Source organism: Crocodylus porosus, unplaced genomic scaffold (genome assembly GCF_001723895.1).
Source record: "Crocodylus porosus isolate Cpor-Errol unplaced genomic scaffold, CroPor_comp1, whole genome shotgun sequence".
Lineage (NCBI taxonomy): Eukaryota > Metazoa > Chordata > Crocodylia > Crocodylidae > Crocodylus > Crocodylus porosus.
The window spans coordinates 112,793,669-112,816,826 of record NW_017728931.1 but is presented as its reverse complement, the minus strand read 5'-3'; positions in this window follow the sequence as shown (position 1 = coordinate 112,816,826).

Below are 23,158 nucleotides of genomic sequence, written 5' to 3'. Positions count from 1 at the left end.
AGACTCACACTGCTCCCCACCCTGAACTGCACAACCCATCTCATTGGGGTGGGAACAAGTAGCAGCAGCTGGAAGAGGGAAGGGGAGACTGGAGAATACAGCTATTGTTACAGCTGGGGTGATGGGAGTAGCATCAGGATGAGAACCCAGGGGCCACAACTTAGCTCCTTTCCAGTTACATATGGTCCACCAGTTAGACAGCTCTGTATTAGAAGATGCAATATTGTATTGGGTCCATGACTGCAATGTATCACTGTTTCCAGTAAGCTGTAGTCTATGACTTACATACACAGCTGGCAATGGTCAGCTGTAACTTTAAAATTACTAGCATACACAAAATAATTTTAACATTTTCAAGATAAAATAAATGATACAATTTCAATGGAAACAAAAAGTAATAATTTCCTCCCAAACTCCTGCTCATTTCCTGTACTCCTGTATATTGCGTGTAACAACACAAAATTAAACACTGATATTGTGTTCTGCAGAAATAAAGGCAGGTATTTGCAGATTAGAGACTTTGATCTCATTGGAATCTGATCAGCAATTCATAAGGCAGGCTAGATATGGTCCTTTCAGTTTCTAGAAGGCCAGTAGTGGTGGAATTAGTATATACACCAAAAGTTTAAAGGAAATGATTGTTTCAGTTTGAAAACTTTTCCTGTTTTATTATTTTACGTCATTGCTACTAAATTTAACTTTTCAGTAGTTCATTTTTAAGCTCTGGATCATGATTTTTAAATGAAAATGATAAGGACTGTAATTAAGCACTGCTAGAAACAAATCAAATAAAAAATCATAAACAATTTCCTTTACTAAAAGCACACTTGGGAATACTACAGAGACAGCTGGACAATTTGTCTGTCTTTTTGATGTGCTGATGATAAAAGCTATAATATACAATACAAAGTCATTTACTTGCATTACACTTCTGAATGTGCCAGAACCTCATCAGAATCACAATGAGCTACTTAGCACCTTTTCCCTTACCCAGCGCTATTGTATTTGCCTCAGAACGATCTGGGAACAAACAAGCACATACACTTGCTGATGTTTGGTGTTCAGCTGTCCTGATCAGAACAGGTTAGATCTACAAAAGGACTTGTGCTAGAGCCAAACAAAGGACTTAAAGATCTAGCGTGGGATTTGGACAGAATTTCTGTGTCAAAGTTGTAATTCCAATTTCGGCTGTGTCCAGACAAACATGGCCATTTTTTCCCCTGGAGACAAGTAGCAGTGGCACACGGTGTCCCCAGCAAATGCCTGTGACACACGAGCTCTGGTGTGTGGCAGGTTACTCCAGATTGGGTAGAGGAGGTTGGGGACAGCAACTGTGCTGGCTTCAGCAGCCTTACCTGGGGTCTTGGGGGGCCTCAGGGAGCTGCAGCCATGTCGATCTTGCAGCTGGGAGCCTGGTGGGCAGCCAGACCATGGCTGCAGCCAGCCAGGATCTGTGTGTTCAGCCCACCCAAATAATATTCTCTCCCTCGACCTATGGCTGCAGACCCACCTGCAGCACCACTCAATACACATGCAGGTGTGGCCCACATTGCTATCTTGCAGTACGGCTGGTGGGGGGGGGTTGACCCTGAGAGATCCCCACAAAAAGCAGAGTGGCAAAAAGCAGGTGAGTTGCCACTGCACACTGAGCTTTGTACATCACTTCTGCTGCCTTGGGAGCCATGTGACGCCATGTGCCTACCATCGTGAGGTGGGCAGGAGGATTCAGCGCAGCCCAGCAACATGGCACTGCGTGGCTCTCAGGGAGTCAGCAGCAGGGTGCAGAGCCCCACACCACAGCGGCAGCTCGCCTCTGCTCCATGCACAAATCCAGGAGACATATGCCCCCCATGCCTGCCCTGAGGTGAGCACAGCAGCAGAAGCCCAGGCTCTGAGCATCCCACGACCAGCCCTGGGGCCCCATTCATCTCAGCCCCTGCCCCTGCCTGTGCTCCACTCCCTCCCTCACTGTGGGGGCCCCAATTTGCCCCTGCCCCATGCCTCTTCCTCTTCCTAAACTTGCCTACCATACTGGGCAGTGCTCCACAGCCCCTGGGCTGTGACCCAGACTGCTTGAAAGCTGCAGCTGGATGTTGGAGTCTGTGTGCACCCCTTCCCCCCTGCTGCAGCTGCCCGGAGTCTATGCCCAGGCTACTTTGTGGCCCTCTACACTGCCACTGCTGCCCCACATTTGGGGCAGGTTAAGCCCCTTTAGCTCTGGCCCTCCACCGCCTGCGTCTCTGGTGCCACATAGTGTACATCTGCACTCCTCTGGACATGACCACAGTAGTTTTTAAATTATGAGACACTGAAATAAGTGGTGCAGTGTTTAATCTTTAAATTTCCTTGGTGTCCTAAAGCACTACTTCTGTGCATGGACAGAAGAATCTCAGCTTTGATAGGTATTTATCTTATGTTTAACCCCAGAAGCAAAGCACTTTTTTTCCTAAGTCACCATTTAGGGTAAATCTATTAGAAATCCTACACACTTTTCTAAGATAACACCTAACACAAATTCTGACAGCAGAACGCATAAACTGCAGTGGTGGTCACCACCTTCTTTTAATCATAGTGTAGGGAAGGCTGAGGTGATGGCCACCTTTTACATTGGAGGGTCTTGTCACATATTACAATTCATATGTGCTAACTATAAGGAATGTTAGGTGGTATTAAAGTTAGCATGTGCTGTGAGCAGCTGTATTAGCTAGTGTGCACAGCTCTGACTTGACGCTAAAGAGCTGGTGAGCAGGGGCATTGCTAAGGCCTACCAAGTCTGCCCTGTGGGTGCCTGGCTCTCTAGCTCTCCAGCAAGCCCTGCCTCACCCACATCCCACAGTTCCATGGAAGTTCTCCATCCACCCACAGCTGCCCTGCTCTCTTCTGCTCTCTGTAATTTTGAGGAGTAGAACTATGGATGACAGATCATCCACGTAGGTGTACTGAGAGAAGTGAATCCTGGGACACTAGAGGAATGCAAATTGCTGTTATTAGCCCTGCAAAGCAGGCTGATGTTACTGCAATGCAATTTGTCTGAAGATGATTCTTGCCTGAAGAGGCATAATCTTGAGATGTTCAGGGGACACGACTCATTTTTTCCTGCCTTAATGCATGGACACTCCCATCTTGGGAGCATTTAACATGTGAGAAAGGTAATGCCTAGGAACACCCATAGCTTAGTGCTGCATCATTTTCCCTGGAAGTTAGAAACTAAAATTTATTTCTCTGCTTCCAGGATTCAAAACTCCAGGTCCTACCTCTGTAAATAGGTAGAGTAAAAGCTCTGTTATCTGGCATTATACTATCCAGGACCGTCTAGTGATTGGAATTTCCAGCTGGCTGGCCAGACACCAGGGGGAAGAAGGAGGGTGCCACCGCCCACCACCCCATGTTGCCGCCATTCTGTCCTTGGAGTCAAACCCAGGTCTCTTCCATGGCAAGCAAATGTTCTAATTGCTGGAAAGTGTCATGCTTACTCCCACATTTTTTCTCTGGCTTAATGCATCTTGAATTATTTTTAGCACAGTGACCTTGCTTCCCAAGAAGGACTACAAAGTGTTTCCACTAGAATCTCATTCCCCATTTCCTAGCTGACTGTTCTAGTGATTAGGCTCATATATAAAGAGCAGGGTATACCTCCTTTTCTCCATCTTCTCTGGTTCCATTTTTAATGGGAAAAAAAATCCCTCTTCAACTCTTTGAAAAGAAAACCTGTAGAAGAAAGTTATAGGCTGTGGGAACTGAGGCTGGATAAAGATGTTATCTTTGGAGCATGAACACCTATGCTGTGATGTGTCATGGCACAGCCAATCTACTTCATTGATATCTACATCTGTCATGGGCTGTCTCAGAGAATCAGGCCTCTGAAGCCCTGGGAGCTTTTGCTCATAGTGGCTGAAGAGTATGGGCTACCCCAGGCTGTCTGCACTCTCCAGCCATAAGTGAACAGATGTTAGTTGCAAAAGCTCAGACCAAATTATGACTAGGTCCATCATAGTCACAAAATGTAGGGAATTGTGAATTGACAAAGGGCACATTTGGGTTTAGTGACAGCAAACAAATATTTATGGTGGCATAAAGTTGATGTCTGTCTGTAGCCTGAGTGAAGGGAATTGCCTCTTTGCATTTCTTGAAGGAGGAGTTTGAGGGATTGGATTTCCCTAGCCTTAAAATTTCCCTGTTGCTTAGCTATAAGAAGATATATGCTGAGTCTTCTGACTTCAAGTGGCCCCTAATCAAAAATTGTGTTTTTCTGGATCCCGTTCCAAGGTACGTAACTCTCCCTATAGATATAGAGGGTGAGAGGCTCTGGATTCTACTCTTATTTCAGAGTAGGTGTCTAAATGTTCCTGTTTCAGTGTCTAACTTTTAGGGGCTGAAGTCATTTATTAGATTTGCAACTGTGTTCAGAAATTAGATTCTCAAAATCCCAATTCAGATGCTGCCAGCCCTCAAGACACATACATTTCTTTGCTGCCTAATTTTGTACCAGCAAGGCACCTCAGGAGCCTAAATCTCACGGGGAGACATGCTCCCAAGCCCTGATGAGGCTGAGCTGCTCAGCACCTAAAGCCAGGCAAGATCCTTCAACTGGGCATTCCCCTCTTTACCTCAGCTGAGGCAGCTGATTTACCAGGAATTCTCAGAACACAGCTTGTTTCTCATAATACCTGATCTCAGATGCAAGAAAATCATGTACTTACCAGGGATATAGCACTGCTTTGTCTGAATTAAATAGGGGTAAGGCTATCAGCTTAGATCCCCTATCTCTTAGGAGTTGGCCTTAAATGTTGAGATAAAGAATATTTTGAGTTGAGTTTTCCAGTGGTTCCTTTTCTTGCACTTCTGGTAAAATATTTAATATTTATTCCAAAGAGGGAGAACAACAAGAATCTATGTTGGGTCATTAAGGTACTCACACTCCAGTGGCTGAATTAGAGCTCACTTCTCCTCAGCATTTCATACTAGATAGCTTTGATTTTTCCCTACTTGTATGCTGACTTCTGTGGATCCCATTCTTAGGCACAACTTTCCCATGTATTGTAAGGATATGGGTATCTAATTCAGGGTAGTGAATTCCAGTAGACATCCTGGCAAAAATTAGCCATTGCAATACCGATCTATGTTCTATTTGTGGTTCTAACCCAAAGATTATCTACAACTATATTGCAGTTAGGCCAAATACAAATTTGCATCGAAATACATATATTCATTTTCATTCACACATCTTGCAATTTAAATATAAATCTATCTAGATACTCTTCTATTGGAATTGAATTTTTCTATTTTGAATTAACTGAGTAAAAGTCAGATTCAATTAGATTGATATAGTATATTTTAATTATAACAATTTTGCAGTGTGGTATACTACTTTCCAATCATGGATATCCATTAAGTTTTAGGCATCTAACCATTCTTTTCTTGGGGTGGCAATGTGTTTTTTGTTCCCTCAAACCAAGTTTTTAAGGTTTCATTCCTTTTCCAATTCACTGTGATTAGTTCAGCAGGTTTGAGTTGAATTTACCACCTACACATCTTCTCTCTAAACAAAAATGAGTTAGTCAGTGAGCTACCAGATTTTATAAGACAAAGTACATATTGTATAGGGCAAAAATGTTATTGTGAAAATACATATCATAAATAATGACCAGTCTATAGCATGCCTGCTAAACATGTAGGCAGGGACTATTAAAAAAAAAATGTCAGTTTTTTGTTCCAGAATGAGTTTGTTTTAGGGTCTTTGTGCCAATAGTTATATTTCATTATATTAGTCTCTGAGGTTTCTAGGCTTTTACAGCCTCAGAGCTACCACAGGACCCCTTCAGCTTAATACACTTGGACTCTGAATCTTTTTCCCCACCCTGCTCATAAGATGAATGATATAACCAAAGGATAACCCAGCCAGCAAAAATTCAGGCCCCCTTTCTCCTTGCAGGCAAGTGGTCCAACAAAATTATTCTAGATGTCATGTTTACCCCTGGAAGCTTGTTTTTTTTAGCTGTCATCTACAGTGGACCCCAGCTGCTAGCTATGACAAAAATATGAACATCAGTTACAAATGTACCACTTACAAAGACAATCTATAATCTTTTGAATTTAAATCCAGATCTCAATGGTGCTGCAAAGAAGACAGAAACTGAGAGATAGACAGACAGAGAGAGAGAGGGCAAGAGCAAGAGTGAGCACATCTTGTTAATCCTCTCTTGAGAGACCAACTCCTTCCTAATCCCAAAAAAATGGCAATTGGTCAAACTCAAAAAAACTCACAACTGAATTAGAGAAATGGTTCAAAAGCTAACTCAATTATTGGCAGGGAAAGGAGACAACAATCTCAACAAAAGTACTGCATGCTCTGAGGTTTTTATGTATAAGATGGGAAAGGAGCTAAGATATGGTCAAATCCTCCTATTCCTGCCCCACAGCTCAATCATGGTAAAAAGTCAAAAGGTAGAATCCTATTTCATTTTACACACATACATTGCAGTCTTCCAATGATGTATTGGCACTTATGCACAGTTTGTGATACTATTCTCCATATAGTGTAGATGCATCAACAGCTACACAGCTACTGTGAATGTACAGGAGACTGCACTCTATCTGGGCAGGCGCATGGATATGTAGGCTCTTTGGGTGCTTATACATGAGCAGTGAGGCTGCTCCAACATGCTGTAATTATAGTGCTTCAAATCAGGGTCAATTAATTGAGTCTGCTGGAGCTTGGTAATTATTGCACTCCAGCAGACACCAGCATCTCATGCATCAGCATCCCCATGCTTAAAACTGGTGACGGAAGTGCTTTAACTAAGGCCATGTGTAGACAAAATGAGGGGCATGTGTGCACGGCACTTTAAAGCAAGTTAAATGCTTTTGCACCACTTGAATGGTGTTGGTGTTTGCATGTGTTGGCACTATACTGTACAGTAATTCCAGCCACTGTAGCATATTCAGCAGTGTAATACACCTTAAGTGACTTGGGGTGCAGTAAACTAAAACTCCTCCGAGGAGTTTTAGATTCCTGCTCTACAGCCATGGAGTAAAGCACCACGCTCTGTGCAGCTCAGGGGCTGTGGAGCCAGCCCTGCAGGCAGCCTGGCAGCAGCCTGGGGAGGCAGGCTCCACCCAATAAAAAAAAAAAACCGTGGTGAGCCTGACCTTCCCCAATCCCGAAGCCTGCCTGCCTGAGCTGTGTGGGGTGCCCCTGGAACTGTCTGAGATGGGTGTCTGCGGGTGGGTGCTGCCTTGGGGGGGCTGCCACTGCCATGGAGGGAAGCACTAGCCCCCTCTGCAGCCCAAAGACCACTTTGCCCGCTCTAATGAAAGCACCTTCCACCCACTCCCAAAGCACAATTTAGCCCAATAGTCAAGTGGTTAAGGCACTTACCCAGAAAAACTGTAGGCACCCATCGGCTGAAGGAGGCTTCATTTTGTGTCTTTCCATCACAGTCCTCTAACAAATAGGCTAGGCAACTAGCCTAGTACACTCTGTAGCCCTTCTCTTGAGGCTGAGCCACTAGACCTTGCTTTTCTTATTCACTAGATGGAGGGCAGTGGGGAAGTTTCTGCATTATTAGGGAAGTGAGTGGAGATGTTTCTGATTTTGGCTGCCCAGTGGTCCAGGTGCAAAAAGAAAGCTGGAGAAGAGACTGGATAATCCCTAACCTGTTGCGTGTTGTCTTACATATTAAGTCCACAACTCAGAGAGATTCAAGTTCAAACTACTTCTGGGTGCAGAACACCGGGGTGAGCAAGTAGGCAAGTATCCTAACCAGTCAACTATTCTCCATCTAAAACATCCACTTATGGGATTTTATGACACACAGGATAGGCAGGGCCATGTACTGTTTACTGCACGTGCTCAGAAACTGTGTAGGATCACAGATGCGTGTGTGTCAGTGTCAAAAAATGGAAGATATGTGGCTGGAAAACTGGGTAGAATTTTATTATAATTTATGTTCCAAAATGGTAAAGAGTATCTGCAGAAAGACAAGGCTTTTGTAACTATCTGCTGAGATTGGGGATAAGTATCCAGCTTCTTCAGTCCAGGAACAAGCTTTTTACTAGGATAGAAGACAATTTGAAAGGGATTTTTCTTGGGTTCTAACTTTTTGAAGCCATTGGATGCTGTTTGTATGCTGTTTCAGAATTACTCATAAAACTAAACATTTTTTAAAGAGAGCGTTCAGGATGACTGCAACTGTCACACATTTCCTAAATTACAATACTTCTTACTCTTAAAAGCAAAATTGACGCTATTCATGGTATTTTGCAAACACTGGTTTAGCACTGCAAAATGTTACAATATGTTGTCAATCAAGAAAGCTGACTTGCAAATTAATTCTTGTATATTATCCATACATAAATATAAACAAACTGGAATGTTCAGAAGTTAACGAAAGATTTCATCCAAAGGTTAAGAGGGACATATTCACATATGGTTTTGTTCTTATTGTTTTCTTTATAGGGAATGGGAAATCACAAATAAAACACCATATGTCATGTATCCTTTATTTTATAACTCCTTTCATGGCATATAGAGAAGCATATATGGTTGTATTATGACATCCAACTGAAAGTAGAAGATGTGTGAAGGTGCAAGCAAAGTTGAATACCTTCTCCTACCCCTCAAGGGATCAGGAAGTAAAAGTGACTTTTCTGTTTCCTGTTACCCCATGCATGTATGGGCCATTTGAACTAACTGGTATTCACGCAAGAGATTAACACTGAACTAAGTAATAGCATCCTCTGAAGAAAATGAGCACTCTCTGTAGTAGGAAGAAATACTTATAGCCTTTGGAGGTGACCAAGAGCATCAAAAGTAAGGGTATGTTTCTTGATGTGGTAAGGGCACAAATGGAAAGCAATCTTTAATCTGAGCAGAGGAAGCAAAACAAAAAAAACAAAAAGAAAACAAAATACAAATCTACCTTTTCTGGATTTTGGAAGTTAGCTCCAGACTCATCCTTTGTGAAATGACTAATGCCAAAATATGGGGAGGGATAAATGAATATTTTGAGTTCTGTTTCAAGCTCATTTGTAGAGAATTATTTTTCTAATGTTAAATAGAAATTGTCATTATCCATAGTCTGTGGAATAAAAGCACCATTCTGGTCTTGCAGATACCTTTATCTAATGTCTAAAGATTTAATTAAAAGATTCTAATCAGAGACAGTGAAAGAATTGAACTTATAAAGCATCCAACTCTGACCAAGCAACAGTCTTATCATAGATTTATTCTACTGTAGCAACTCTTTATTCAAACCAGCATTAGAAAAGGAAGTTCAGAATGACACCCTCAGCTGTATGCAATACAAACAAAAGCCAGGAAATTCAAAATGTAGACTAAAACTGTTGTTAACTATATCATTTTCCTCAATATAATATGACTTCCCTGTTTGTGTGTCAAAACTTTTGTATGAAAAAAAAGCAGTAGTCTCTTGTCTTTAATTTCCTTTCATCGCTACATGTTCATACTTTGTCTAAAAGAGAAATAATTCTCTGGAAATGTTGGCAACAAAGAAATCTGTAGAGATCAGTTAATTTGTTAACTAGTGATGTTCACATTTTTTCTCCCAATTAAAAGTTTAAAAGGTTCCTTCAATAGGTTGTTCCAATTTGTAATAGTTTACGCAAGAAAAGATGGCAAGAAAAACATAATTTATTGCCATCATGTACCACATGTATTGTGATGGTATCCTGAGTCCTTTTCAGGATCAGCCACTATTGGTCTCCAAAAGAGCTTTATGAGAGGACAGGGGTTAGGCTGTATACAAACGCTTAAATGACTTGAGATAATTCTCTTGGGTTTGTTCCCCTGGTAGAAAAAAAGCTTGCTGAGAGATGCCTGAACAGAAATTCAAATGCTGAGCCCCTCAGGGCACAGATCTTGCAATGCTGATGCTCCTCAGGCAGGGAGGCCCTGTGTACAAATCTCAGCATGCTCTGCAGGATCCCTCAGTCTGCCTGGAGACAGATGACAGCAGTCCTGATTGGTTAATCCAGACTGCTGTGTCTCTACACAGGAATTGTAAAGGGGGCATGTTTTGCTCCCTTCTTGGAGTGACAGACTATCTCAGAAGGGTTGAGGACAGGAACAAAGCACCCAGGGATGCTGGAAGGCTGTGCTGTGCCTCCTCTCAGAAGGGTAGGTTGTACCCTAAAAGGAACTCTCCCGGGTATGATTTAACCCTGGTTGTTTCCAGGTATTTTTTATCCTGGAGTGGCTATTTTTGCTCTGGGAAAAAAATCTTGAACCTCTGTGTACTCAGGGCTTCTCCTGAGAGAGCAGAAACTCCCTCAAGAGAAACTCAGTGTCTGTACCAAGCCTTAATATTAGGCCATAGAAACATATGACATGATGTTTGCACCCTCCAAATACTAGGGTAAATCCTGGGTCCATTGACATTAACAATATAATTTCCACTGAATATAACTGAACCAGTATTTTACCTCACCTTACAATTAAACCTGGCATATCAAGAAGTAAGTGTGTGTAGAGGAAAGACTGCCACATGAAGTTGAGAACAGCAGGGGAAGAGGATTCACCAAGAGATATGGGAAAGTAAGAATGAAGGAAAGGACAGCATAACTTGAACTCACCTTAGCATCTTATTTGTGAATCTTGAATGCAAGAAATGTGTTAGTTAATTTATAAAGTATAAGTAGTAACCACTTTCAGGATTTTCTAGGCAAAAAAAAATTGCTCCCTTCACTCAAATCTTTGTCTTAACCTCATAATGCATTCATCATACATCACATACAGGTATTATTAGGGGGAAAAAACATGATTTCTACAGAATTGATCATAGTGAAAGTAATTGCACAAGAAATAAGAGACACCATATATCCAGGCTCCAAAGAAAGTCAGTTTGGATGGTGACTGTTTACACATTTTTAATGTAATCTATAGCAGCTTTCCCCACTTTGCATTACTGTAAACTTCTCCAAGATGCCAGTCTCTGCTTTCAGAAAACAGAAAAAGAGTTCAACTCTATATCTATATTTCTAATTAAACCTACAATGAAAAAGGCAACAAAAATCAATATCTTCCTGCAAACTGTCATTTTTCATAAACCCCGACTAGTTTTGCAGAAACGTTTCAGTGAAGATCCAAATATTGCTTTAATAAAAATTTTCAATGAGAATAAAATATTCAATACCTGATGCAATTAAACAGCATTCATTTAAAAGTATTTTCTATGTAAAAAGAATATTGAAGAACCCAAGATCTGGATTCATGTGAAATAAACTAGCTCTATGTTCTGCTGCACAGAGCAAAGTCCACATGGAAGGGTTTCATTTTCTGAAAGAAACTTGTGCATCTTACCTCCAGGAATTGTGGCCATTACAAGTGGAAATAGGTCTTTGAGCAACTGTGGTTCATGTCCAATAAAACTGAAGAAATGGTCCTTTTTAATCCTCTTTCTTCCACTACATCTTACACTCAGGTTTTTAGATTAAAGGCATACAATTCAGAAACCTCACTGGTCAAGCTTCTTCTTTGCAGTAAGTCAGCCCTTAATGCCATAGATCAATTGTTTTCAAATCATGTTACATGGAAACCTGGGATTCCATGACAGATCATCGGGGTTCCACAAAGAGACAGTGGCAGAGTAGGTCAGGAGGTGGTACACTGCTATTGCTAAGCCAGGTCCCTTGACTATGTCAGCTCACAGGGGTAGGAGTTCCACAACAGGAGAAGCAAAATATGAAAGTGTTCCACGACTAGAAAGCTTGAACACCACTTCCATAGATAATCCACAGTAGAGCTGTATCGTAAATCTAAGTTTTGTCTTGGTGAAGATAAAGGAGTTACACTGTTTTTATGGCAGTGCAGCAGTGGGACTCAGGCCAGTAGCACTTAATATAGTTTTATGAAAGAGCTCTGAGAATTGTAATACAAGATTTTTAATTGTTAATTTGGATTTAAAAAAACCTTAAAAGATGTATCAAGTCTCTGATCTTTGTAAAGAATGAATCATTAAAAAAGAGCCCAAGGCAAGTCTGGAGATAATGATTTGAATTAGATTTTCAGAGATGTCTCAGGAAATGGCTGCATACCTTTCTAAAGTATATTATTTGAATAGGCCTGTGTAGAGGTAACAAATTTGAATTAGACATTTGAATAGAATGCAGAGTAAGCAATCAACTGCTGCAACACATTTAAAAAGACAGACAAAGGTTTTTAAATCAAATGTAGTCACTTTCATTTAACTGGTCAGTAATGAATAAGACTTTAGTTTTGTTTTTATTCCTTGGAAATTAGATGCAATTCTTATGCAGTGGAAATGGAAAGGCATGACATAATTGCAAACCTACAGTTTGGAAAGAGAGAGAAAAGGACATACAAAAATATTCAAACCCATCTCTCTCAGGAAGTACTCATTAAAGCAGAGCCAGATCACTACTTAGCACTTGTGATTTCTCTATTAATTATGGAAACATGAATGCTGGATTTAAAATGTATTATTTTTTAAAGGTATTATCTTTTAATACCATTGGCATTAAAAGATATTGGATTGATCCCATAATCTATGGTTACATCTCCCTATATAATTTTCTGGTTTGAACGTTATTTTAGTGATTAAAAACTGGAAAAAGTAGAAAAAACAAAATAAAGAAATAATTACTTACATGGTGAAGGAAACATTATTTGAAATACTTAGAATATACTTTGAAATGCTTGAAATAGTTTGGTTTACCTTCTCATCCAATAATAAATAATCACGACAATGCTCCTGTCTCTTTGGTAGTCCCATAACAATCATTCGGCAAATACCAAAGTTGCTTGTTGAACAAGATAAATATTTAAAATATATATGCAAAAAAGTATTAAAAATTAGATCCAGAGAGGCACATTTGGTGCCTCCAAATTAAGCATTGCTACAGTTAAGAATTATGTGCCTGGCTCCAGCAGGTGATTCAAGGAAAAACCTAGGCAATTCCCTGTACAGTTAAGATAAATATATCAGAAGGGTAAGTCAAAGAGATCAAAAACAGAGTAGGAAACCAGTAAGAAATACTAAACGCTGGAGTTTGAGAATCCCAGTATTAGTCAATGGCTAAATCAGAAATAATCCAAATTATCTTCAAACAGATTTAGGAACCTACAGATCTTTGTAATCCAAACTCTAGGCACTAAGGCTGTGCAAGGCTTTGGTCCCCGATTCAATTCAGTGGAGATTTGGCCCAATTCAGTGGCCAAATCTCCAAATCTGAATCGAATCAAGAGGCCTTTTAGTCTCTCTAAAATGAATCGGAACCCTTCAAATCAGTTCAGAGAGATTTGGAAAGATTCAGAGATTTGGCTTTATACACAGCTTTAAATGTTTTTTCTAAACACCTCAAGGTACCAGGCAGCTCATGAATGCTGTCATGCTGGGGTGGATGGAACCATCCCACAGGAGCACGGGGGGCTCCCCAGCATGCTGGGCAGCAGATCTGGAAGTAAACCAGAAGCACTTCTGGATCCTCCAGGGAGTGAATTAAGGGACAACCCCATACTCCCCTGGCTTGGCAACTGGTGCCTCCTCAGTCTGGAGGGGGCACCTGGGTTCCCCCAACAGCCAATTGCCAAGCCACCACCAAGCCAGGGGGCATGAAGTGGTTCCCTAGCACGCTCCCCAGTGGACACAGAAGTGGTCCGGAATTACTTCCAGTCCACTTCCGGGTTCACTACCAAGCATACGGGGGGCGGGCCCTGCACTCCTCTGAGATGCTCCATCTGCCCCAGCATTGCAGTATTCACAAGTCATACCTGGTACATCGAGGTATGTAGAAAAAACATGTAAAGCTGTATCTATGGCCAAATTGCTGATTCTCTGAATCAGCATCGAATCTTCTGATTCAGATTTGGCCGAATTGAATTGGGGACAGTGATCTGAATTAACAAATCGAATCACTGTCCCTTATTTGGGCTGAATCCAAATCCGAATTGAACATGGCCCATTTCACACACCCCTACTAGTTGCCACTTGATTTTAGACACCTTCAGGGTTTGTCAGTCACCAGTAGTGATCCTGCATTGCTTTTGTTATTCTAGCTGCCTAAAACCTGCTTCCTGGATCTCTTAAATCAGCATGTGGCCCACAACTAGTTAAAAAAAATCCAGAATGCAATTCAATTAAATGAAACCAAAATTTAAATAACATCCTTCTTTCTTTCTTTTTTTCTATCCTCAGTCACCTGTCCTTATACTGTCTCTAGCTTTGCCTAAATTTACCACAACATCATTTAGCCTCGATAGACTATTTTCCTCATTCAGCATTTAAAACATTACACTTATTGCTGATGTCACTAATCACTGGGGACAAGTTGCAGGGGGAAAAAAAAGGTTTTCTTTAAACATCAGAGGCTATGACTTGTATAAAAATTAAGCATAAATAATTGCTATTTGGTAACAGCATTAACTTTTTTTTTTAAACACATCAGCTCAGGGTTCACATCAAGATACCACTGAAAATGAGAGACCATAGGTGAGGCAACAAAAAACCAAAATTTACACTGTGAATATGGCAAATAAAAGAATTGTAAACAAGACTTTGATGACTGTGATGTTGGAAAAGCGATTGGCTTTATCACCGACTTTGACTGGGGAAAGGTTATACCAACAATGAATGCTTATGTCATTTGTTTTAATGTTTTAATGTTGTTTAAATTTAACTTGTGAAGTGAGACTTTCATCACAAGTAATGAATGGGGTAGGAAATGACTGTGATAGCACTATCATCTCTTGGACCTTCACAAAAATCACATAATACCATATATATTGAACCTCATCCATAAACTTTACAGAAATGGACAAGGAAGGCTAAGACAAGTACTTTTTATTGTTCAAATACTTCTTATTGTTGATATTTCCCTCCTGGGGCACAAGTAACATTAAGAAAAAAGGTCCAGACCTAATTTAGTAACAAGTTATCTTTTAATTTAACTTACTGTTAATGTTTAACATATTGTTATTGACCACTATTGACAAAAGGCATCATGTAGCAAAGCATGGCTTCAAAGTGTTAACCAGAAAAAAATACAGAAAAAAAACAGAGAGGCAATAGACTTCTCTAACAGCAATCAGTACCCTATTGACAGTGAGTACCAAAACCTGCAGAAGAATAAGGTGTTGTGTTCTCTCTCTCTCCTTTCTTTCCTGGATATCTACTGCTCCTCTCCTGTGTGCTTCCTTGGCTTTTCTTCTTTAAAAGAAGGAAAGACAGTAACAGAAAAAAAATAGAATATATTTTAATAGAAGTTCTATATAAAGAAGCAGAAAGAAAATGGAAGGAAATAGCATAGGAAATGAAAGCAGAATGAGTACTTCAGGGAGGAATACTAAGCTCTTCCATGAGTAAAAATGATTCATTTTCCTAATAGACCTTTTATAGCTATGAACACTTTTTTCATGAAAGAGTTTTGGCACACTTGTCATGTTTATGTGTGCTATTCCTGTTAGACATATTTTATACACACACACACACACACACACACACACACATATACACATACACAAACACACACACATATACATACATACATATACACACACACAGGGTTGGGACATTTTATCCATGTTTAAATTTCCCTTTCCCTCAGGAAAGTACCATATTTGCTGCATTACTGTGCAATATAAAGGGAAGAAATCTTGGGAAAGCAAGGTGAGCTGTGAAATTATTTTAAAACAAGTTAATAATTTTGGAGGAAGACGAGTTCTAGGTGGTTGAGAATGCACACGCTGACACCCAAAAGTGATGGGCACATCGATGCAGCTATGTAATCTGTGTACATGCTACTCTGGGGGCAAGAGAGTGAGAGCAAGAGCAAGCATGCATCTGTGCATTTGTATTAGGTATATGCAAAAAACAATTATTATTCTATATAACATGGTCAAACAACCACTGTTGTCATAAGTGTTGACTGGATGCTAAGTTTTAATACTTGATTGCAAATGTGCCAACCCTGGCGCACTCTCAGACAATTTTGATTTGCTTTTGGGAAGAAGTCTATGACTATAGTTTTTGGAAGAGCTCATTACCCACAATTTGGTTAAGTTTTTTAAATATATAAAATATATACTGTTCTCACTTTGAAAATGAACTGGGCAATTTGTCAAAAGAGCTCAGATGAAGGATTTTTCTGAGCAACTTCAAAGAAGCCATGATTACAGGTTCTAAGTATTTAAAAAGAAAAAAAAAGATAGTTCCAGATAGTTCCCAGTTAGGGGCAAGGGACTTGAAAAGAGCTTCAGGGAAGGGGCAGGTCCCAGCCCCCTGCCCTGATCCACTGGCAGAGCAGCTAGCAAGAACAGGGCCTGGGACCTACCCCACCCCTGCAGCTCTTTCCAAGCCGTCTGCCTCAATCAGGGTGTGAGGCTGGGATCTGCCCCTGACCAGGACAGTTCCCGGCCCTCACCCCACACATGAGGCAGATGCTAGGAAGCTTGTTCCCCACTCAGCTCCACAAGTGCAGACCTGAGCAGGGAACAAGTTCCCCAGTTTGATCTCCAGCCAATGCCAGCAGGGAGCTCCAAGAGCTAGCTCTGCACCATGGGACTGGTGCTCAAAGTTCCTTATCTCCCAGGACCATCTCTATGGTTGCAGGGCCAGTGCTGGGAAATAAGGATTTCTCAGTCCCCTCCCTCTGATCCCAATAGCAGAGAAGGGGCTGGAAGACAAGGATTTCTCAGGTGCCTCTTCCCACTTGCAATGTCTGAGCGGGAGGCTCGGAGTCCCCTGTTGCCAAGGCAAGGGGACCTAGTCCCCAGCCTGGGCTCTAGGAGTAAAGTCCACCCCGGTAGCAGGCATCTCCTTGGGGCCAGAAGCCATCTCCTGCCACCTGGTGGACGGCTGACGAGGAGCAGATTTGTTCCTGATCAGGAGTCTATACGAGTGCTACTGTGCTGTTACTAATCAAAAATCTCATGATTAGCGAGGTTTACTGTGTACATGTACACATATAGACGCACATGCTTTAGGCACAGTACACTACGCTACTGCATAATTAAGCATCTTGTGTAGATGCACTAAAGGAGTCTGACAATATTTTTGCCTCATCTTTCATGTCATAACATATAACATGAAAAAACCATGGGAAATTTTTTTGTGGCATCTTTTTATCCATGTTAACTGAGGCTTTTTTGCTAGTTATTTCTACAGATTTTTTTCAGCTTTTGTCCATTTTAAATGAATTTTACATCAAAATGTTCCAGACTGAAACGAGATCACTGGGAAAAAATAACTCTCTTTAGGCAGAAATACCCAGATGATTTAATAATAATATTCTTACATCAATTTTGGGACATCTCCATTAAGACTGGTTTGAGGAGTCTCATAGCTGAAGTCTTCCTGATTTTAGGGCACTATATTAACTTAATCAATTTTTGATGGACAGTCATCTTCAAGAGGACAGCATTACTAAAATCTATTAAATTTCGTATATTACATACCTAACCAAAAAGCCCCCAAACAAACACCATTTTTTATTTTCCCAGCCATATTTGCCTGTTTCCAAAAATCTGTTTTTACTGATGCATACGGACGTTCCTAGTGCATTTGTCCCTGGATTTGAAGCAGAATTCTATTTTAAGTTGTGTGTCTAAATGACCACTTTCCAGCTACGTAAGTGACTAGAAACTTTCAGCACCTATACACAGTTTGCAATTCAAGTATTTACGTGGAGTGGACATGTAGTCATAGCTGGTATACCATGAACTGGCCAGGCAGCTGTACACATGAATACACTGGTTGTGTGTAGGTCACAAAAGTCTACTCAGAAAAAAAATATATTGTAATGGACTGTAATGATGATCATCATGCACTATAATGTTACAACATGAAAGAGCTCCTATAAGCCTCCAGGGGACTGAAGGAGTGAACTGTAATGTGCACTACAATTCCTAGAAAGCTGTAGAGGATGGGAGGAAACAGAAAAACAGCAAGAGAATGCAGCTTGCTGTGGCTGAAAAGTATGGCCACAGATGTTAAAGGAATGGCAGAGCCTGGAATGAAAGCCTGGAGCAGCTTCACCCTCCTTCCCACACCAAATCAACGTGCTGCAGTGGGGCTGGATGGGGCATGAGGCTGTTACTGTGCAGGGCTAGCCAACAACCAGCCCCCACACTGTAGCTCCCTCATGTCCCAGCCAGCCCCAGTAACCATCTACCCATGCATTGTAAATAACTCCACTATAGGATACTACTTGTGTTGGCCAGTACTGTCCTGTGGCAGAGTTAATTCATTTAGTCCAACCCAATAGGAGCACACATGCAGACAGGTGATGCTTTACTGCAGAGTTAATCAGCTCCACAGCAAAGCATATTAATTTAGATGCACCCACTGGTATTACCCATTACCTGGATCCTAAGTGTATGTACCTTAATGTCAATATTTAATTTACTTGTTTTTCTTTCTCATGTCAGCCCATTGACTTGTGAAACTAATCCCCAGCATTCCTCATATAAAAGCTGAAACTTCCTTTGCTGGCTCCCTGTGCCAGTTTTTTGGGTTATGGGGTTTGGTACAATATCATTAGCAGCTGTTAAATGGAGGAGGAGGAGGAAATGCCCCAAGGCCTGAATGGTTAGGGCGGTTACCCAGGAAGTAGGATCAGGCAACAACTCTTCTACTATCTAGCTGAGTGTGATGGCCAGAACCAAAGGGGTTAATGAGCAAATTATAACAAAAAGATTTGCTTCTTGAAAGCATCTAGCAATGGCGTATAGTTAATATTAGCTAAGGCAAAGCTTGCAAGATTGTTTCCCACAGACGTATCCTGTCTGTCATAAGCATAACTGTAATGTTAAAATTAACTGTCTGTACCAATCATAAGACTAACATAGGCCCCAAGAAGCGGAACTAGAAAACAAAACTGCAAACTTTAGCTGACCTAACAGTTTTTGCTTAAAGGTCAGTAAAACTGACAAACCTGACCACAAGGTATAATTAACACACTTCAAAAAGTTCCAAGTGGGCTGAATTTAGGCAGAGAAAAACGCTAATCTCAGACCCCAAAGTGATGTAGTGTAACTTGCTTATTGGGTAAACCCAAGTTTAGGCAGTAACCTTTTATGATAATTTCTAACTCCTTTTAACCCCACAGGGTAACAGCTGTAGGGTAAGATTGTGAGTGGCTCTAAAGCCAACAGATTAGCATAGGAGAAGATATAAAAGAACATGCATGTCAGGTGACCAGTAGGAAGGACGGAACAGAATAGTCATTGCTGTTGCAAGCTCAGACTCCAGATTTCCAGTGTGAGCAAGGACCAGATCCTGACTGAGGGACCTTCCCTGGTGCTCCCTCCGACAGTGTGGATCAGGGATGCCTGACTTTGTTGGATCAACTTGACATGTACCTGGCACGGAGGGACTATTGATAAGCTGCCAACCAAGTGGGCACTCTTTGTCAATTTGTCTGTCTGTTTTTATTATCACTGCCAATTTTTAACTTTTATTGCTATATTGTCTGTTTATTAATTTAACCTTTTTATTAACTGTTATATGTGTAAACCATATTTTGCTGCTAAAACATATTTTTATTGGTATAAATAACATTTATCTTTACTTTTATAAGTGAAACTTATCTGTGCTTCACTCCCAACTCCACATCCTTGATCCTGAACCAAACAGCTCGTGGCTGATACATTTACAGCACCCAGTCAGCCTGCAACCAAATTGATACACTCACAGTGCCCAGTTGACCTGTAACAGCTGAGGGTTTTAACTATGAAGCTGTTCACACTAGATTTATGAACCAGTCTGGATACCTTGTTCTGGGTGGTCCCAACCTTTCCAAATGACTGACCATGACCCCATTTAAAAATAGGTAAATTTTATTGATACACAGCGATAGCAAATAAGACCAATGCAAGCAGAGCAGGAAAATTGACTATACAGTCCTACTCATTTATCAGCCCTAGGGTTTCACAAGGAGATGGTACAACCAGCTGGTATGGGAGCATCACCTTGTGGTTCTTGTTTGAATCGACATCAGCAGCTTTGGAGATGGAGGGCAGGGGTATATGCTTCTTCCCTCCCCCCACAGTGAGGTCGGCAAGACAAGTGGTGGGGTGCCTTCTGCCCATGGTGGCCTCAGGATCCCACCTTTTATATTTCTATTTCTCCTATTGATGCTACATTTCTGGATACCAATGGTTGGTTTTCCTGTGGTAGACATACTGTTCATGTTCTGCCCTGTCAGCATAATTCTTTGTTTTTTAAACAAATTAAGATGTATGTATGTGATGTGGTCATTCCTGGTCTAATTTGGTCATTCCACCAAAATTTGGGATCCCAGGGGCTGTTCACCAAGTTACAGCTTGTTGTTGTGACCTGATGCTAATTCTGTAGGTTACAGGTTCTTGCTATCAGTTTCTAGTGCTTCTTTGGCTACTGCATGTTTTCAGTTTCCCTGGATTTAAGTGCCTGTCTGTCAGATCCTTGGGTGCTAAAATTCTGAGAACATGAGTCTTTGCCACAAACAGACTTTGGAAACCAATTAAACCTTGTCATTCCCCAAACCATTGTTCTAACCCAAGCCAATTTCTAAGAGCAATTTCTAAATATCATACTTTAGCCATCATAAGCCACACATCAGGTGTTTTTGTGACTTATACATGCCCAGCATATGTACACATGTAGTTGTTTAGCTATCTGGCCAGGATGTAGTCTACTGTGTATGCTCAGTAGCCATGTGAACATTTATGTATTAACCCTGAAATGGTAATAGAATCACAAACTGTGCGTAAGTGCCAAAAATGCCATTTATGTAGCTGGAAAACTGCCATTTAGATAGTCACTGAGAATTCAGCCCAAGAGCTTTCCTGATGGCTTTGGCAATCTAAATTAATAGTTCAAGATTTAAACCTTTTCCTATGTGCATAAGGAGGCAGAACACAGCCTAAAAGATCCCTGAGTAGTGTTTGGTTGTCACTTAGGCCATGTACAGACATACCAGCTCTACCAGGAGAGTGGCAATTCTCATGGTAGAAACCACAAATATACAGACAGGCCAGCTTTGTTCCCCCAAAGCAAAAATGGCAGTTCTGGGAAAAAAATAACCTGACTCTAAACAGGTAGAAGTCACTCCCAAAGGAGTTTCTCCTAGGATAATGAGCTCTTATGCATGTTACCACAACTTGACTCTTTCCAGGGACAAGGAGGAAGGGGAGCATTAAGACGAGATCCTATACCTTTCAAATTCAGTAACTTCCAGAAACTAGGATCACCCTGCTGTGGAGAAGCTGTAAGGTCAGCTTCTCCCATCCCCTCCACCTACTTCTTATTGACTCCATACACACCCAAGTACCCCTGTGAAGAAGTGGGCAGAAAGTTTTGACCCATATCCTCCCCCCAAGTGTCCAGTGATTCACCATTGTCTCTTTAACTGTACAGAATTCAGCACTCACTTTCTGGTATTTATTCTATTCATTTTAGATAATATATTAGATAATATGATAAACTATCATTTGTTGCAAAATTTGTGGTTTGAAATTGTTTATGTTATTATAAGTTTTCACACTCCAATTTCCCTGACTAGTTGTACCCTGGGAAAGGAGGAATCAATTATGTGTGGAAACAGATCTGTTAAGATAGCCTAAGTGCTATATTACTGGGTAATGACTAGGGATCTGAGTTTTCCATTTCCCATGGAAAAAACAGAGAAAACCATGGATTTTCCCTTTTTTATCAGAGAAAACACAGTTTTCTCCTTTTATCAGGGAAACCTGTGGATTCCCTGCTTGTGCAAAGAGCTCTGCAGGCTGGTTGAGCTCCAGCCTGCAAGAGCTGTTTGCAAACAGGGTGGGAAATCCCCAGCCCTGCCCAGAGGGGAAGGGCAGGACTTGAGACTCTCAGTCAGCCATAGCTCTGCTAAGCTCAGCTTCACTCTTCACTCCTGAAGCCTGAGGTAAGTGGGTCTTGCAGGGGGTTGGGGGCCCCTCTGGCAGGGCCGGTGGGTTTCAGGTCATGGCTGGGGGCACCAGCAGGGCTGGAGGGAGCCACGAGCTGGCCCCACCCCCACCCAAGGAGGCAACATCAGTGGGGGAGCTGGCTCCATGCTGCTTCTGCTGCAGCTGCCTGCTGTTGGGCACAGGGAGCTGCAGACTTGGGTCCCTGGCCTCATAGCTCTGGCAGCTGGGGGCCTTTCTGGCAGGGCTGGGGGGCAGGTGCTGTGGGTGGGGGCAAGAGGCACAAGTTGGGGGGCTGTTGTTGGGGGGCAGTGAGATGCATCAGCAGGGATTGGGGAGGCATTGGGGGGTGCAGGGGGATTTTAATTTTAATAACGGATTGTGGGGTTTTATCAGAGAATTTGCAAGTTTGTGTCAGATAATTTGTGATTTTTTTTTTAATCAGAGAAAACTAGGATAACTGGTTATAACCCATCAAAAAACAAAGAACTAATTGGTCTACATTGGCATATCAAGTAGATGCCAACCAAGTACCTGAGAAGACTATTTTTTCTGGTGACTGTGAGGCCTATGAAAGAAGAACAGTAAAATTGAAAGAATATCCTGACAAGGGTGATGCCTACAGGCAAGAAAAAAACAGAGAAGGGCAAGAGGCTTCAGAGAGAACAATCAGAGCTGTTTAATCCTGACAGAGACTACTTGGGCTTAGGGGCAGAGGGATTCTACACATTGTACTACTGTGGACCAATAAAGGTTGTTCAATTTTAAGAAGAGCTGACCACTTTATTTCTAGGATTTTGGGTGCACTCCAGCCCCTTGAAAAAGTAAAGTCCCTCTTCCAGAGCTAAACCATAAGATAGCTCAGGAGCAAAGGTGGGGTGGTGGAAATGGATAACTAGATGGAAGGTCATGACCAAAAGGCAGAGTTTTAGAGCCAGAGGCTCACCCATATAGAAACTACACCAAAACCTGGCTTCAGCAAGAGACTATACAACTTGGTTCCCAAGCAAGTGCTCCCTTGGGGAATCAATGACAAATGTAAAATGTATTTTCATGAAATTATGATAAAAATAAGGACTATCACATCATTCATCTACCACCTCCATGTTTGTACTCATGCATAAAAAGGATTTTTTGTTTGTTTGTTTTGTTTTTTTAAGATTAGCAGGTTTTCCTGGATATTCTCAAAAGTGTTTTTTGTAACCTAGGGTATGTACTTGTCAGAGTAACAGACACTTTCAAAATTATAAATATAAAATATATAAAATA